The following is a 19,740-nucleotide window of genomic DNA, read 5'->3' as shown; positions in this document are numbered from 1 at the left end:
GACTAATAATAATGTATTATACAGACCAATAATAATGTATAATACAGACCAATAATAATGTATTATACAGACCAATAATAATGTATTATACAGGCCAATAATAATGTATATATACAGACCAATAATAATGTATTATACAGACCAATAATAATGTATTATACAGACTAATACTAATGTATTATACAGACCAATAATAATGTATTATACAGACTAATACTAATGTATTATACAGACCAATAATAATGTATTATACAGACTAATAATAATGTATTATACAGACCAATAATAATGTATTATACAGACCAATAATAATGTATTATACAGACCAATACTAATGTATTATACAGACTAATAATAATGTATTATACAGACCAATAATAATGTATTATACAGACCAATAATAATGTATTATACAGACCAATAATAATGTTTTATACAGACCAATAATAATGTATTATACAGACCAATAATAATGTATTATACAGACCAATACTAATGTATTATACAGACCAATAATAATGTATTATACAGACCAATAATAATGTATTATACAGACCAATAATAATGTATTATACAGACAAAATAATAATGTATTATACAGACCAATACTAATGTATTATACAGACCAATAATAATGTATTATACAGACCAATACTAATGTATTATACAGACCAATACTAATGTATTATACAGACCAATAATAATGTATTATACAGACCAATACTAATGTATTATACAGACTAATAATAATGTATTATACAGACCAATAATAATGTATTATACAGACTAATAATAATGTATTATACAGACTAATAATAATGTATTATACAGACTAATAATAATGTATTATACAGACTAATAATAATGTATTATACAGACCAATAATAATGTATTATACAGACTAATAATAATGTATTATACAGACCAATAATAATGTATTATACAGACTAATAATAATGTATTATACAGACCAATACTAATGTATTATACAGACCAATACTAATGTATTATACAGACTAATAATAATGTATTATACAGACTAATAATAATGTATTATACAGACTAATAATAATGTATTATACAGACTAATAATAATGTATTATACAGACTAATAATAATGTATTATACAGACCAATACTAATGTATTATACAGACTAATAATAATGTATTATACAGACCAATAATAATGTATTATACAGACTAATAATAATGTATTATACAGACCAATAATAATGTATTATACAGACTAATAATAATGTATTATACAGACCAATAATAATGTATTATACAGACTAATAATAATGTATTATACAGACCAATACTAATGTATTATACAGACCAATACTAATGTATTATACAGACTAATAATAATGTATTATACAGACCAATAATAATGTATTATACAGACCAATAATAATGTATTATACAGACCAATAATAATGTATTATACAGACTAATAATAATGTATTATACAGACTAATAATAATGTATTATACAGACCAATAATAATGTATTATACAGACCAATAATAATGTATTATACAGACTAATAATAATGTATTATACAGACTAATAATAATGTATTATACAGACTAATAATAATGTATTATACAGACTAATAATAATGTATTATACAGACTAATAATAATGTATTATACAGACCAATAATAATGTATTATACAGACCAATACTAATGTATTATACAGACTAATAATAATGTATTATACAGACTAATAATAATGTATTATACAGACCAATATAATGTATTATACAGACCAATATAATGTATTATACAGACCAATATAATGTATTATACAGACAATAATAATGTATTATACAGACCAATAATAATGTATTATACAGACTAATAATAATGTATTATACAGACTAATAATACTGTATCTATACAGAACCTATACTAATGTATTATACAGACTAATAATAATTGTATTATACAGACCAATAATAATGTATTATACAGACAATAATAATGTATATATACAGACCAATAATAATGTATTATACAGACCAATAATAATGTATTATACAGACCAATAAAAATGTATTATACAAGACAAATAATAATGTATTATACAGGACCTAAATACTAATGTATTATACAGACCAATAATAATGTATTATACAGTCTAATAATAATGTATTATACAGACCAATAATAATGTATTTATACAGACCTAATAATAATGTATTATACAGACCAATACTAATGTATTATACAGACTAATAATAATGTATTATACAGACCAATAATAATGTATTATACAGACCAATAATAATGTATTATACAGACCAATAATAATGTATTATACAGACCAATAATAATGTATTATACAGACCAATAATAATGTATTATACAGACCAATACTAATGTATTATACAGACCAATAATAATGTATTATACAGACCAATAATAAATGTATTATACAGACCAATAATAATGTATTATACAGACCAATAATAATGTATTATACAGACCAATACTAATGTATTATACAGACCAATAATAATGTATATAACAGACCAATACTAATGTATTATACAGACCAATTACTAATGTATTATACAGACCAATAATAATGTATTATACAGACCAATACTAATGTATTATACAGACCAATAATAATGTATTATACAGACCTAATAATAATGTATTATACAGACTAATAATAATGTATTATACAGACTAATAATAATGTATTATACAGACCAATAATAATGTATTATACAGACTAATAATAATGTATTATACAGACCAATAATAATGTATTATACAGACCAATAATAATGTATTATACAGACCAATAATAATGTATTATACAGACTAATAATAATGTATTATACAGACTAATAATAATGTATTATACAGACCAATAATAATGTATTATACAGACTAATAATAATGTATTATACAGACTAATAATAATGTATTATACAGACCAATAATAATGTATTATACAGACCAATAATAATGTATTATACAGACTAATAATAATGTATTATACAGACCAATAATAATGTATTATACAGACCAATAATAATGTATTATACAGACCAATAATAATGTATTATACAGACTAATAATAATGTATTATACAGACCAATAATAATGTATTATACAGACCAATAATAATGTATTATACAGACCAATAATAATGTATTATACAGACTAATAATAATGTATTATACAGACCAATACTAATATATTATACAGACTAATAATAATGTATTATACAGACTAATAATAATGTATTATACAGACTAATAATAATGTATTATACAGACTAATAATAATGTATTATAACAGACCCAATAATAATGTATTATACAGACTAATAATAATGTATTATACAGACTAATAATAATGTATTATACAGACCAATAATAATGTATTATACAGACCAATAATAATGTATTATACAGACCAATAATAATGTATTATACAGACCAATAATAATGTATATATACAGACCAATAATAATGTATTAATACAGGACCAATAATAATGTATTATACAGACCAATACTAATGTATTATACAAGGACCAATAATAATGTATTATACAGACCAATACTAATGTATTATACAGACCACTAATAATGTATTATACAGACTAATAATAATGTATTATACAGACCAATAATAATGTATTATACAGACCAATAATAATGTATTATACAGACCAATACTAATGTATTATACAGGACTAATAATAATGTATTATACAGACCAATAATAATGTATTATACAGACCAATAATAATGTATTATACAGACCAATATAATGTATTATACAGACCAATAATAATGTATTATACAGACCAATAATAATGTGATTATACAGACAATAATAATGTATTATACAGACCAATAATAATGTATTATACAGACCAATAATAATGTATTATACAGACAAATAATAATGTATTATACAGACTAATAATAATGTATTATACAGACCAATACTAATGTATTATACAGACCAATACTAATGTATTATACAGACCAATAATAATGTATTATACAGACCAATAATAATGTATTATACAGACCAATAATAATGTATTATACAGACTAATAATAATGTATTATACAGACCAATAATAATGTATTATACAGACTCAATAATAATGTATTATACAGACCAATAATAATGTATTATACAGACCAATAATAATGTATTATACAGACTAATAATAATGTATTATACAGACCAATAATAATGTATTATACAGACTAATACTAATGTATTATACAGACCAATAATAATGTATTATACAGACCAATAATAATGTATTATACAGACCAATAATAATGTATTATACAGACCAATAATAATGTATTATACAGACCAATAATAATGTATTATACAGACCAATAATAATGTATTATACAGACCAATAATAATGTATTATACAGACCAATAATAATGTATTATACAGGACCAATAATAATGTATTTACAGACCAATAATAATGTATTATACAGACCAATACTAATGTATTATACAGACCAATATAATGTATTATACAGACCAATAATAATGTATTATACAGACCAATACTAATGTATTATACAGACCAATAATAATGTATTATACAGACCAATAATAATGTATTATACAGACCAATACTAATTGTATTATACAGACCAATAATAATGTATTATACAGACCAATAATAATGTATTATACAGACTAATAATAATGTATTATACAGACCAATAATAATGTATTATACAGACCAATAATAATGTATTATACAGACCAATAATAATGTATTATACAGACCAATAATAATGTATTATACAGACCAATAATAATGTATTATACAGACCAATAATAATGTATTATACAGACTAATAATAATGTATTATACAGACCAATACTAATGTATTATACAGACCAATACTAATGTATTATACAGACTAATACTAATGTATTATAACAGACCAATACTAATGTATTATACAGACTAATAATAATGTATTATACAGACTAATAATAATGTATTATACAGACCTAATAATAATGTATTATACAGACTAATAATAATGTATTATACAGACTAATAATAATGTATTATACAGACCAATAATAATGTATTATACAGACAATAATAATGTATTATACAGACCAATAATAATGTATTATACAGACTAATAATAATGTATTATACAGACTAATAATAATGTATTATACAGACCTATAATAATGTATTATACAGACTAATAATAATGTATTATACAGACTCAATACTAATGTATTATACAGACCAATACTAATGTATTATACAGACTAATAATAATGTATTATACAGACCAATAATAATGTATTATACAGACCAATAATAATGTATTATACAGACCAATAATAATGTATTATACAGACTAATAATAATGTATTATACAGACTAATAATAATGTATTATACAGACCAATAATAATGTATTATACAGACCAATAATAATGTATTATACAGACCTAATAATAATGTATTATACAGACTAATAATAATGTATTATACAGACCTAATAATAATGTATTATACAGACTAATAATAATGTATTATACAGACCAATAATAATGTATTATACAGACCAATACTAATGTATTATACAGACTAATAATAATGTATTATACAGACTAATAATAATGTATTATACAGACCAATAATAATGTATTATACAGACCAATAATAATGTATTATACAGACCAATAATAATGTATTATACAGACCAATAATAATGTATTATACAGACTAATAATAATGTATTATACAGACTAATACTAATGTATTATACAGACCAATAATAATGTATTATACAGACTAATAATAATGTATTATACAGACCAATAATAATGTATTATACAGACCAATAATAATGTATTATACAGACCAATACTAATGTATTATACAGACTAATAATAATGTATTATACAGACCAATAATAATGTATTATACAGACCAATAATAATGTATTATACAGACCAATAATAATGTTTTATACAGACCAATAATAATGTATTATACAGACCAATAATAATGTATTATACAGACCAATACTAATGTATTATACAGACCAATAATAATGTATTATACAGACCAATAATAATGTATTATACAGACCAATAATAATGTATTATACAGACCAATAATAATGTATTATACAGACCAATACTAATGTATTATACAGACCAATAATAATGTATTATACAGACCAATACTAATGTATTATACAGACCAATACTAATGTATTATACAGACCAATAATAATGTATTATACAGACCAATACTAATGTATTATACAGACTAATAATAATGTATTATACAGACCAATAATAATGTATTATACAGACCAATAATAATGTATTATACAGACTAATACTAATGTATTATACAGACCAATAATAATGTATTATACAGACTAATAATAATGTATTATACAGACCAATAATAATGTATTATACAGACCAATAATAATGTATTATACAGACCAATAATAATGTATTATACAGACTAATAATAATGTATTATACAGACTAATAATAATGTATTATACAGACCAATAATAATGTATTATACAGACTAATAATAATGTATTATACAGACTAATAATAATGTATTATACAGACCAATAATAATGTATTATACAGACCAATAATAATGTATTATACAGACTAATAATAATGTATTATACAGACCAATAATAATGTATTATACAGACCAATAATAATGTATTATACAGACCAATAATAATGTATTATACAGACTAATAATAATGTATTATACAGACCAATAATAATGTATTATACAGACCAATAATAATGTATTATACAGACCAATAATAATGTATTATACAGACTAATAATAATGTATTATACAGACCAATACTAATATATTATACAGACTAATAATAATGTATTATACAGACTAATAATAATGTATTATACAGACTAATAATAATGTATTATACAGACTAATAATAATGTATTATACAGACCAATAATAATGTATTATACAGACTAATAATAATGTATTATACAGACTAATAATAATGTATTATACAGACCAATAATAATGTATTATACAGACCAATAATAATGTATTATACAGACCAATAATAATGTATTATACAGGCCAATAATAATGTATATATACAGACCAATAATAATGTATTATACAGACCAATAATAATGTATTATACAGACTAATACTAATGTATTATACAGACCAATAATAATGTATTATACAGACTAATACTAATGTATTATACAGACCAATAATAATGTATTATACAGACTAATAATAATGTATTATACAGACCAATAATAATGTATTATACAGACCAATAATAATGTATTATACAGACCAATACTAATGTATTATACAGACTAATAATAATGTATTATACAGACCAATAATAATGTATTATACAGACCAATAATAATGTATTATACAGACCAATAATAATGTTTTATACAGACCAATAATAATGTATTATACAGACCAATAATAATGTATTATACAGACCAATACTAATGTATTATACAGACCAATAATAATGTATTATACAGACCAATAATAATGTATTATACAGACTAATAATAATGTATTATACAGACTAATAATAATGTATTATACAGACCAATACTAATGTATTATACAGACCAATACTAATGTATTATACAGACCAATAATAATGTATTATACAGACCAATAATAATGTATTATACAGACCAATAATAATGTATTATACAGACTAATAATAATGTATTATACAGACCAATAATAATGTATTATACAGACCAATAATAATGTATATATACAGACCAATAATAATGTATTATACAGACCAATAATAATGTATTATACAGACTAATACTAATGTATTATACAGACCAATAATAATGTATTATACAGACTAATACTAATGTATTATACAGACCAATAATAATGTATTATACAGACTAATAATAATGTATTATACAGACCAATAATAATGTATTATACAGACCAATAATAATGTATTATACAGACCAATACTAATGTATTATACAGACTAATAATAATGTATTATACAGACCAATAATAATGTATTATAAAGACCAATAATAATGTTTTATACAGACCAATAATAATGTATTATACAGACCAATAATAATGTATTATACAGACCAATACTAATGTATTATACAGACCAATAATAATGTATTATACAGACCAATAATAATGTATTATACAGACCAATACTAATGTATTATACAGACCAATAATAATGTATTATACAGACCAATACTAATGTATTATACAGACCAATACTAATGTATTATACAGACCAATAATAATGTATTATACAGACCAATACTAATGTATTATACAGACTAATAATAATGTATTATACAGACCAATAATAATGTATTACACAGACTAATAATAATGTATTATACAGACTAATAATAATGTATTATACAGACTAATACTAATGTATTATACAGACTAATAATAATGTATTATACAGACCAATAATAATGTATTATACAGACTAATAATAATGTATTATACAGACCAATAATAATGTATTATACAGACTAATAATAATGTATTATACAGACCAATACTAATGTATTATACAGACCAATACTAATGTATTATACAGACTAATAATAATGTATTATACAGACTAATAATAATGTATTATACAGACTAATAATAATGTATTATACAGACTAATAATAATGTATTATACAGACCAATACTAATGTATTATACAGACTAATAATAATGTATTATACAGACCAATAATAATGTATTATACAGACTAATAATAATGTATTATACAGACCAATAATAATGTATTATACAGACTAATAATAATGTATTATACAGACCAATAATAATGTATTATACAGACTAATAATAATGTATTATACAGACCAATACTAATGTATTATACAGACCAATACTAATGTATTATACAGACTAATAATAATGTATTATACAGACCAATAATAATGTATTATACAGACCAATAATAATGTATTATACAGACCAATAATAATGTATTATACAGACTAATAATAATGTATTATACAGACTAATAATAATGTATTATACAGACCAATAATAATGTATTATACAGACCAATAATAATGTATTATACAGACTAATAATAATGTATTATACAGACTAATAATAATGTATTATACAGACTAATAATAATGTATTATACAGACTAATAATAATGTATTATACAGACCAATAATAATGTATTATACAGACCAATACTAATGTATTATACAGACTAATAATAATGTATTATACAGACTAATAATAATGTATTATACAGACCAATACTAATGTATTATACAGACCAATACTAATGTATTATACAGACCAATAATAATGTATTATACAGACCAATAATAATGTATTATACAGACCAATAATAATGTATTATACAGACCAATAATAATGTATTATACAGACCAATACTAATGTATTATACAGACTAATAATAATGTATTATACAGACCAATAATAATGTATTATACAGACCAATACTAATGTATTATACAGACCAATAATAATGTATTATACAGACTAATAATAATGTATTATACAGACCAATAATAATGTATTATACAGACCAATACTAATGTATTATACAGACCAATACTAATGTATTATACAGACTAATAATAATGTATTATACAGACCAATAATAATGTATTATACAGACCAATAATAATGTATTATACAGACCAATAATAATGTATTATACAGACCAATAATAATGTATTATACAGACCAATAATAATGTATTATACAGACCAATAATAATGTATTATACAGACCAATACTAATGTATTATACAGACTAATAATAATGTATTATACAGACCAATAATAATGTATTATACAGACCAATACTAATGTATTATACAGACCAATACTAATGTATTATACAGACTAATAATAATGTATTATACAGACTAATAATAATGTATTATACAGACCAATAATAATGTATTATACAGACCAATACTAATGTATTATACAGACTAATAATAATGTATTATACAGACCAATAATAATGTATTATACAGACCAATAATAATGTATTATACAGACCAATGCTAATGTTTTATACAGACCAATAATAATGTTTTATACAGACTAATAATAAAGTATTATACAGACCAAGGATTAGAAACAAAAGACCTTTTGGGTGTTTTTGCACAGAAATGGAACACAAATTGTATCTAACATAATTAAATATAAGCTAAATGACCTACTTTTGTTCTCCAACGATGCTTCTTATCGTTATAAAATATAATTTTAGTTTTTGGCAATAACGTCACTAAACCAAACCCACAAATATGGGCAGTACATGATCCAAAGCAATGTCCAATTGGATGGCGAGTGCCTGAATATAATTATCTGGCGATATCGTCACCCTGCGCATTTGAATTGTTCAATTCATGCATGCGCATATTACCGCCCTGATGCCGGAATTATTGAGCGGGTCTCCTAAATTCATAGACTTCCAGTGAGTGACATCTACAATGACGTTACTAGTGCCTACTCATGCGCATCCCGGCTAAGAGCCGCCATATTCCAACCTGGGTTCTGAGCCCAGATTGGAAAAACAGCAATGGTACCCACGGAGGGGGTTTGGAAATTAATAAAAAATCTAAATGAAATTGCGGCGGAACGGTAATTATTTAGAAATGAAAGTGCATTTAAAAGTGTTTTATTTATAAATGTTTAATCAATTTAAACTAAGTTGTTTTTTTTATTACAGTGTCCCTTTAATGAGGAGTACAATGCAATCTTTGTTGAGAATTCCAATCAGGATCAACCTCAAAGAGAACAAGAAACAGATACATCCATAGCGTGATTCTGCTTTTAATATAATTCAGCACTTTTACTTTGCAGTTTCTACTTATGTGGTGCAGAACGCTCATCAGCGCTATAATCAGACCTAATACTAAAGAAACAATAGGAGGACTTTACCTTCAAGGCAATTGCTCTCTGTGGATTCTATTATATATATATATTATGTATGATAAAAAGCAGTATATACACTTCTAGAACCCTGTATAGTTAGACAATTCTAGCAAGAGAAGGCATTTAAAAGGACAGTACTAAACACCTTGAGATTTTAATATATTATAGATTATATTTATGTTGCTCCCTATTCATGTAATTTATCTCTGAAAATTATGGATTTTTTAATTCTTAAAGCTGGAAATTATCACTTCTGACTCAAGGCTAACCCTGCTACATATTCACTATTTAGTTTTAACAGAGAAAAACTACAAAACAATGCATTTTATACTAACCTAATGAGTGTTGTTTGCAGGCTCAATCCCAGATTAACTCCTACAAATAACGCAAGTGGTGAGTGGAGTATTATTGAAAAACAACAGCAGAATACAAGGTGCTAATTTGTTTTAAAATGTTTACACTTGGCTTATATTTTATTCTACAGCAAGACAACAGAAATGTCTTGTGCACACAGGTTTTTATATGGTACAATATGGGTCGATTTATCAAGCTTCGGCGGACAGGGGCGCACATACGCGCCCCTGTCCACCACAGCTCGCCTCTGGCGGGCTGAATTCCCCAGGCGGAATTCAGCATTGCACACAAGCGCTATTTTGCCAATCACGCGCGTGCAGGAGCTGTCAATCTCCCTGGTTGGATGACACCGGGAAGATTGAAATTCCCCACCTTAGAGGTGGCGAAAGGTTAGGGAATGTTAAATACGGCATGCAGGTTCTCTTGTGAGAACCTGCAGTTGTAGGGGGTTGAAAGGCTTGTGAAGTCTTTGATAAATTGACCCCTATGTGTTTTCAGGAACTATAATGGGCTATTGTTTTTTTTACTCTAGCACTAAGGAAGGGGCAGCAAGGGAAATATCTGTGGAACATCAGTGTTCTAGACAGTGACTGTGATTGGGTGGAAGACGTAGTCTATGCAGTAGCCATGGCATAGAAGCTAGAACCTTTAATTTACCGAGAACACCAGATAAGAAGCATTACATTTATCTGTGGCTAGGAGGTGTATGATAACCATGAATTTTGAACATCAAAAAAAAACTATAAATATCAAACAGTAGCTTTAAATTCATAGTTGCCCATATGATTTAATACCTGACACATATTTCCATGTGATTTCCTCTTTATAACATAGGCTCTGTGAGTCAGGCCTTAAATTCCTGACTGTTGACACTTTTCAGGTTAGCATGCATAACTAATGTCATGATTTTTCCTATTCTCTCACTTGGAATCTGCTTTGGACTCTGGGATTTGTTATCTGAACTGAATCAGTAACATCTGTGACTCCAGGGCAGTGTGAGTGGGATATAGTTAGAGGGTTCAACACATTTCCTGCATTTATAGTCTTTTTTTTTTCAGAAGAGGTTTAGAGCCAATTACACGTAATGTGAGCTGTTCCTAAGGTTGCTCTGTTGTTACATTTAAAGGGAAAATAAGAAATCTACCAGTGTTTTCCATTTGAAATAAAGTCTCAGGAGCTGCAGTTCTGCTTTTCAGGTATGTGATTACATTCCTCCTCTTTGGCAGATATCCCGCTTCTAACTAACACTGGAAATATCCTGCTTGGCTGTGGCCTAACCTCATTCAAATTCTTTGGGGGTTTGTTTTTCCGCAACAGGCAAAAAGGCTTCCTATGTTAAATAATAGTCAAGGACCAGGGCGCAAAATTCTGGAGTTAGGGTAATATGAGGATCATATCTTTCTAAAAAAAAAGGGGGGGTGGATAGAGGGAATGATCAACCATGAAACACAGTACTAAATGCTATTTGTTTAATAGATGGTATAAGGTTTCTAAAAAGACGAATAGCAGGTGATATGTTGTTGACATTAGAGATTAGTATATGCAGTCAAATAAATTTGTTATTTTATATTCCCCACCCCCAGCACTGAGAAATATATTACTGTCTAATACTGTGATTAATTACTTGCTTATCAATTTCTTTTTGTAATATTAGTATATACCTATCACATTCCTATATGATTCCTATACAATTTATATTTAGGGAAAGGTACATAAATGTTTGTAATTATTACTCTTACTAAAGCCAAACAGTGTTCTAAAACATTAATGATTAAAAATATACTCAATTTTATTTATTCCTAAAAAACAGCCGTTTCTACTCTTGCAATCATAATAAAAAGCTTTATAAAAATATAATAAAAAAAAAAAAATTTTCATTAGTTCATAATTTTGTCAGCAACTTTGCATCATTCATTGCATAAAGATTTTTTTTAAGAGAAGTTATTTGAAATAATAATTTGTAATAAAAATAACAAATTATATACTTATCTAATACTAATAAAATTTAAATTGTTAATTTTATTTAAAAAAAATGTTAAATGTTAATGCTGATTTTCTTTACAGTCCCTAGTAAAAACATTACATATTTTGAGAATTGAAATAATTTGAAATGATCTAGTTTAATTTTAATCTTATCCTGTTTTTCTATTATACATTTTATATTCAAATTTCAACTGATCCTATTCTCTTTTTCATTTGAAATTATCTACGAATTCACATTTTGACTGATCACGTTCTGTTTTTATTTTAAACAATCAATTCAAATTTGAACACATCACGTTCTGAATTTTCAGAGAGGTATAATGCTAATAGACTATTATATCAGCATTACATACAATCTGACAGCTCGGTAATCAGATTGTTTTTTTTTAATTCTCCGTCATTCCACAATAGCTCTAGTTTATATGATGCCAGTACTGATTCAGTTAATACAGAATTGATTCAAACTCTCTGGGTGTTTGTTTGCTTAATTTCCCTTCCCCCGTAAACATATCTCTTCCTATCTGTTTTGTGAAACACCTGCATGCTGGAGGCACTCAGGTGCGGAAGAATTCTATGCATGCAGAGCTTATCTGCGGCCTCCTGGCTGAGCTTATTAACATATAATATTTTACATCTACTTAAACAAGAAACTTGTCTTTCAAACAAGTGAATTGCAATGTAAGTTTTATTCAGAGAGCAATGTGCAGATGGGGTCTGTGAAGACTGCCAACTACACTGTGCATAAATTCACATTTTCTGACATTTTGCAGCTGTGATCTGCTTAGTGCTAATAATAAAATCAAAGAAATAAAATATCTAATTTTTCTATTTTTTTATCCTAAGTAGTCTTAAAGCATATATAAATGCTGCCTCCAAGCTTTAACTCTATCTGGTTGAAGAAGTGCAAAATTATCCTTCATTTTTGTTTGGAACATTTGGCAAACTACGTTCTTCTATATTTGTTGTGTTTGGCCCTGGAAGTAAAAGTATATATTATTTTGTTGGTTAATTCTATCAGTTTTGTATAATTTTATAATTGACATATTTTTAAAATTCCAAACATTTATCTGCAGTTGCAAGTGAACATTTTGTACAAGTTTAATAATGTGATTTTACAAATATTTGTTTATTAAAACTGTAATTTATTTTATTAATATGTGAACCAAGGAAGCATAAAAACCTTAGCTTTAATACCGCAAAAACATCCAAGAATGCCACTTTTAATAGGCCCTGATTGTTTTTAAATAGGTCAAGGCTATTGAACTAGAACGTCTAAAAAAATGTGCTTCAAAATTATTAGTATTATCTTTAGTATTATCATTTTTTTTGTAAACCCCAGACATATACTGTAGCATATATATATAGGGTCCTGCTCTGAAAGACTTACAATCTACAAAATTGTGTTCTGAGGGACTGAGTCTAAAGCCACTAGTGCAAACACACTATTAATGGGGTTTTAAACCATTTTCTAATGGATTGGAAAAGCCTTGAATTTGAAAATCCAGATAAAAGTAATGTGAGACTCACATCCTTTAAGGAACCTGTTATCCAAATACTTAGACACTTGAAAGAAATGCAGCATACCTGTAAAAGGCTGACTAAAAATATTTAATCTACTTGTAAGAAAAAAGGAAGATATTTTACCTCAAAATTTCCTCAGTAGCCACACAGAATTGTACAGGGACCATAAAAGCATAGAAAGGTCAAAACTGAAATGTGCTTTGGTGCATTTAAGTATTAAATAGAAGCAATATACGTCCATGCTTCTAGTAAAAGTCCGTCAACATTTGAGAAAAATTTGAGAAAAATTTCCTGGGACATTTTGCAGCAGATCCACGCCCATTTACGGTTTGCAAATCTCCACCCACTCAGATAGACCCACAAAGCAAGCTCATTAAATACTAGTAATTTAGCCGTACTGATCGCTTAAGGTTATAGGATAGTCGTATTTAATCTTTAATGATTCCGATAGAGCATGTCCTTTTTAAATTCACTTCTACTATGATTTTTAGTTTGTTTTCTTGGGTACCTTTGTTGAAACGAATATTGATTGGTGGCTACACACATTTGTCGTTGGCTCATCATATGTGCTCAGCTAGCTCCCAGTAGTGCATTGCTGCACTGGAGATTACTTTAATTATGTGTTTAATCCCTTTGCAGAGGTTAAACAGATGGTTATATGAAGCAATAGTGCAATCATTAAATTGCTCTAATATGTTAGAGGCTTTTCTTTTTGCACTTATATCCTTTAATGCAGGTGAAATCATCACCTCCCACTTAAGCACATAACCAAAATAAACATACAAGGGTTATTAACCCTTCAGCATCTCTATAGCAGGACACAACAGAGCACCCTAGTTTATATAGATGTTAAACAGCTTTTTTTGTATGTTTTCTGAATTCCAAACTGTTCCAAACTGTGCAACACAATTGAGATACCTGGCTCTATCACCCCTTGTCTCCACCTCACCCTAATTTTATACAGTGTATTACACTAGTCCTAAAGCGGGTGTACACTGCCATTTTTTTTGCAGTACAGCGGTCCCACCCCTTGATCTCTCTCTCTCTCTCCCCTCTCTTTTGATCTCTCTCTCTCCCCCCTCTCTTTTGCTCTCTCTCCCCCCTTTCTTTTGTGCTCTCTCTCCCCCTCTCTTTTGCACTCTCTCTCCCTTCTCTTTTGCTCTCTCTTCCCCCTCTCTTTTGATCTCTCTCTCTCTCCCCTCTCTCTTGCTCTCTCTCTTCCCCCTCTCCTTTGCTCTCTCTCTCTCCCCTCTCTTTTGCTCTCTCTCTTCCCTCTCTCTTTTGAGCTCTCTCTCCCCCTCTCTTTTGCTCTCTCTCTATCCCCTCTCTTTTGCTCTCTCTCCCCCCTCTCTCTTGCTCTCTCTCTTCCCCCCTCTCTTTTGCTCTTTCTCTCTCTCCCACCTCTTTTGCTCTCTCTCTTCCCCCTCTCTTTTGAGCTCTCTCTCCCCCTCTCTTTTGCTCTCTCTCTATCCCCCTCTCATTTGCTGTCTCTCCCCCTGCTCTTTTGCTCTCTCTCCCCCTCTATTTTCCTCTCTCTCTCCCCTCTATTGTCCTCTCTCTCCCCCCTCTCTTTTGCTCTCTCTCTCCCCCTCTCTTTTGCTCTCTCTCTCTCCCCCCTGTCTATTGCTCTCTCTCCCACTCTCTTTTGCTCTCTCCCCCTCTCTTTTGCTCTCTCCCCCCCCCTCTTTTGACCTATCTCCCCCTCTCTTTAGCTCTCTTTCCCCCTCTCTTTTGCTCTCTCTCCCCCTCTCTTTTGCTCTCTCTCTCTCCCTCCTGTCTTTTGCTCTCTCTCTCTCTCCCCCTCTATTTTGATCTCTCCCCCTCTCTTTTGCTCTCTCTCTCCCCCCTCTCTTTTGACCTCTCTCTCCCCCTCTCTTTAGCTCTCTTTCCCCCTCTCTTTTGCTCTCTCTCCCCTCTCTTTTGCTCTCTCTCCCCTCTTTTGCTCTCTCTCCCCCATCTTTTGCTCTCTTTCCCCTTACTTTTGCTCCCTCTACCCCCTCTTTTGATCCCTCCCCCCTCTCTTTTGCTCTCTCTCCGCCCCTCTTTTGCTCTCTCTCCCCCCACCTCTTTTGCTTATGACGGCTTTGGACAAGCATACCTGGCCTTTTAAATTATAGGATGGCCTCCCCTTACATGATACTTGTCTAATATCACAGATGACGTTTCAGAAAAAAACTTAGTTACATTAAGCAATGAGTAATAATAGAATAAAATGGAAAGCCACAGCAACCTCAGCGGTGGGAGTACTGTACTGCACACAATATTATTAAACAAAATACAACCAGAACTGAACATAGGACAGACTTAAAGGGACAGTCAAGTCCAAAAAAACCTTTTATGATTCAAATATGGCATGTCATTTTAAACAACTTTCCAATTTACTTTTATCACCAATTTTGCTTTGTTCTCTTTTTAGTTGAAAACTAAACCTAGGAGGTTCATATGCTAATTTCTTAGACCTTGATGGCCGCCTCTAATATGAAAGCATTTTGACAGTTTTTCACCACTAGAAGGCATTAGTTCATGTGTTTAACATAGATAACATTGAGCTCAAGCACGTGAATTTACTGAGGAGTAAGCACTGATTGGCTAAAATGTAAGTCTGTCACATGAACAATACAGAGGTAAAACATGTATTAATATAACTGTGTTTGTTACACAAAACTGGGAAATGTGTAATAAAGGGATTATCTATCCTTTTAAACAACAAAAATTCTGGTGTTGATTGTCCCGGGACAGGAAGCCAAAAAACACGATTGTCCCGGGAAAAACGGGACAGTGTGCAACTATGGTTATTACTGTTTTTCAGCTTAATACGCACATTTCTTGTGAGGGTCTGTGCAGCAGTATTGACACCATCAACTTTAAAGAGCTGGCGCTGATATGTATTGCATCTGTGTGTCATAAAAGCCACTGCTGACTCAATGAGGTGTGGTGTTTAAATACAGGTGCATGGGCCCACACAACATATGTGCATATGCCTCTGATAAACAGTAATAACATCCTATTAAATAGAAACATTATTTGCAATTTACTTCCATTAGCCAAAAATGTTTCTATTTAAAACTGAAATCTACCCATGAGCATTTCAATTTTGACCTTTTTATCCCTATAAGCACCCAATCAGGATGCATGTCCCAGGACCTGCAAAGGAGCATACACCTGGTTTGTGCAGGCACAATTCATATATCTCCCTCGTCGGATTAAGGCAGTTTATCATGAAATCTTGTAAGTTTATGGTGAAATCCTGCAAGATTACAATAAAGCAAGGTGTTAGCTTAGCACCGTTGATGCTGATTGGCTGTTTGGGTTTACCATGCATATAACAGTAAAAGGATTAGCTGAAGGAAAACTGCTCACAGAACCCTTACTCTGGTGAGCTGAAGAAATATTGGCCTCTGTTTATCAAAGTCTGGCAGACCTGATCCGACAGTGCGGATCAGGTCCGCCAGACCTCGCTGAATACGGAGAGCAATACGCTCTCCGTATTCAGCATTGCATCAGCCGCCCCCCTGCAGACTCGCGGCCAATCGTCCGCCAGCAGGGGGCGATGTCTGTCCGCCTGCTCAGAGCAGGTGGACAGGTTATGGAGCAGCGGTCTTTGTGACCGCTGCTTCATAACTGCTGTTTCTGGCGAGTCTGCAGGCTCGCCAGAAACACGGGTCATCACGCTCCATTCGGAGCTTCATAGCTAGGCGCCATTGAGGTAAAATATCTGCCTTTTTTACATAGAGATTTTAATGTGATATTTTCTAGTCAGCTTTTTATAGATATGCTACATCACTTTCAATTGATTAAGCATATGGGTAGCATCCCTTTAAATAATTACAATTTCCATGTACTGCAGACGTTAATGTGCATCATCTAGTATGGGATACTCATGTCTTGATCACTAAAATGTTTTTGATCTGTAATTCTCATACCTCTCCGCATAGGAAATCCTAGTGGGGGTACCCATGATGGGACATGTTTATGGGTACACTTAAATCTTAGCCAGCATTATCAGTGCTGCGTGATCCACGTGCCACGCACAACAGTAATCCTGATGTGATATATGTGGCAGTGCATTAGCATTCAGTAAGTTATATTTCTGTACTAGTACATGACAGAACTAACCTGAAAACACAGCAATAAAAGTCTTAAGTCACTTAAAATGACATTATATATATTTTGTTTTACATATGCATTAATAAATTATCACTATATTGCAAACCATCTGCATACACAGCATTTTACAGCATTCTGGATAAACACCCATTAAAACCTTTTTGAACATATTTACCTGGACTTCTTTGTTGTGGCCAATCAAATGTGAGACCTAAATGAACTTATGCACTGATGTAGGCAATCACTGTGATGCATGCAGTAGTTTCAGGCCAATTGCAGTATAATATGCAGCACACATAGGGGCATATTTATCAAGCTCCATATGGTAGACCGCTGCTCCATAACTTATCCGCCTGCTCTGTGGCCGCGGACAGAAATCAACCTGATCTAATACGATCGGGTTGATTGACACCCCCTGCTAGCAGCCGATTGCCTGCAAATCTGCAGGGGGGGGGGGGGGGCATTGCACCAGCAGTTCACAAGACCTGCTGGTGCAATGAGACATGATGTGCAGTGGACATGATACGCTACGTTGTTTTATGTCCGCTCGCACACTGATATATATGCCCCATAATCTGCAGAAGTAAATTAAAGTAAAAGCAGTCAAAAAAATAATGAAAATTAATCTTTTGTTTTATTGGATATTTAATGTTCAATTTAATGCAACTATAAACAATCGGGCCAGATTACAAGTGGAGCAGTATTTAATGTTCCCACTCGTGCGCTAACTGTTAGAAGTAAGTTTTTTT

The 19,740-nt window shown here is 29.3% G+C and overlaps 1 protein-coding gene across 1 annotated transcript in view; it reads left to right on the top strand.

Annotated features, from left to right (window-relative positions):
• The first annotated feature begins 12,426 nt into the window (after positions 1-12,426).
• Positions 12,427-19,740, top strand: part of LOC128641079 (FRAS1-related extracellular matrix protein 1-like) — a 393,612-nt gene continuing 386,298 nt past the window's right edge. Inside the window, exon 1 of the mRNA XM_053693633.1 lies at positions 12,427-12,576. The gene's annotated coding sequence lies outside the window, so the exon portion shown is untranslated. The remainder of the gene's footprint in view (positions 12,577-19,740) is intronic.

This window comes from Bombina bombina, chromosome 10, assembly GCF_027579735.1.
Source record: "Bombina bombina isolate aBomBom1 chromosome 10, aBomBom1.pri, whole genome shotgun sequence".
Lineage (NCBI taxonomy): Eukaryota > Metazoa > Chordata > Amphibia > Anura > Bombinatoridae > Bombina > Bombina bombina.
The sequence above is the reverse complement of the archived record's forward strand: the minus strand, read 5'-3'. Positions and strand labels throughout refer to the sequence as shown.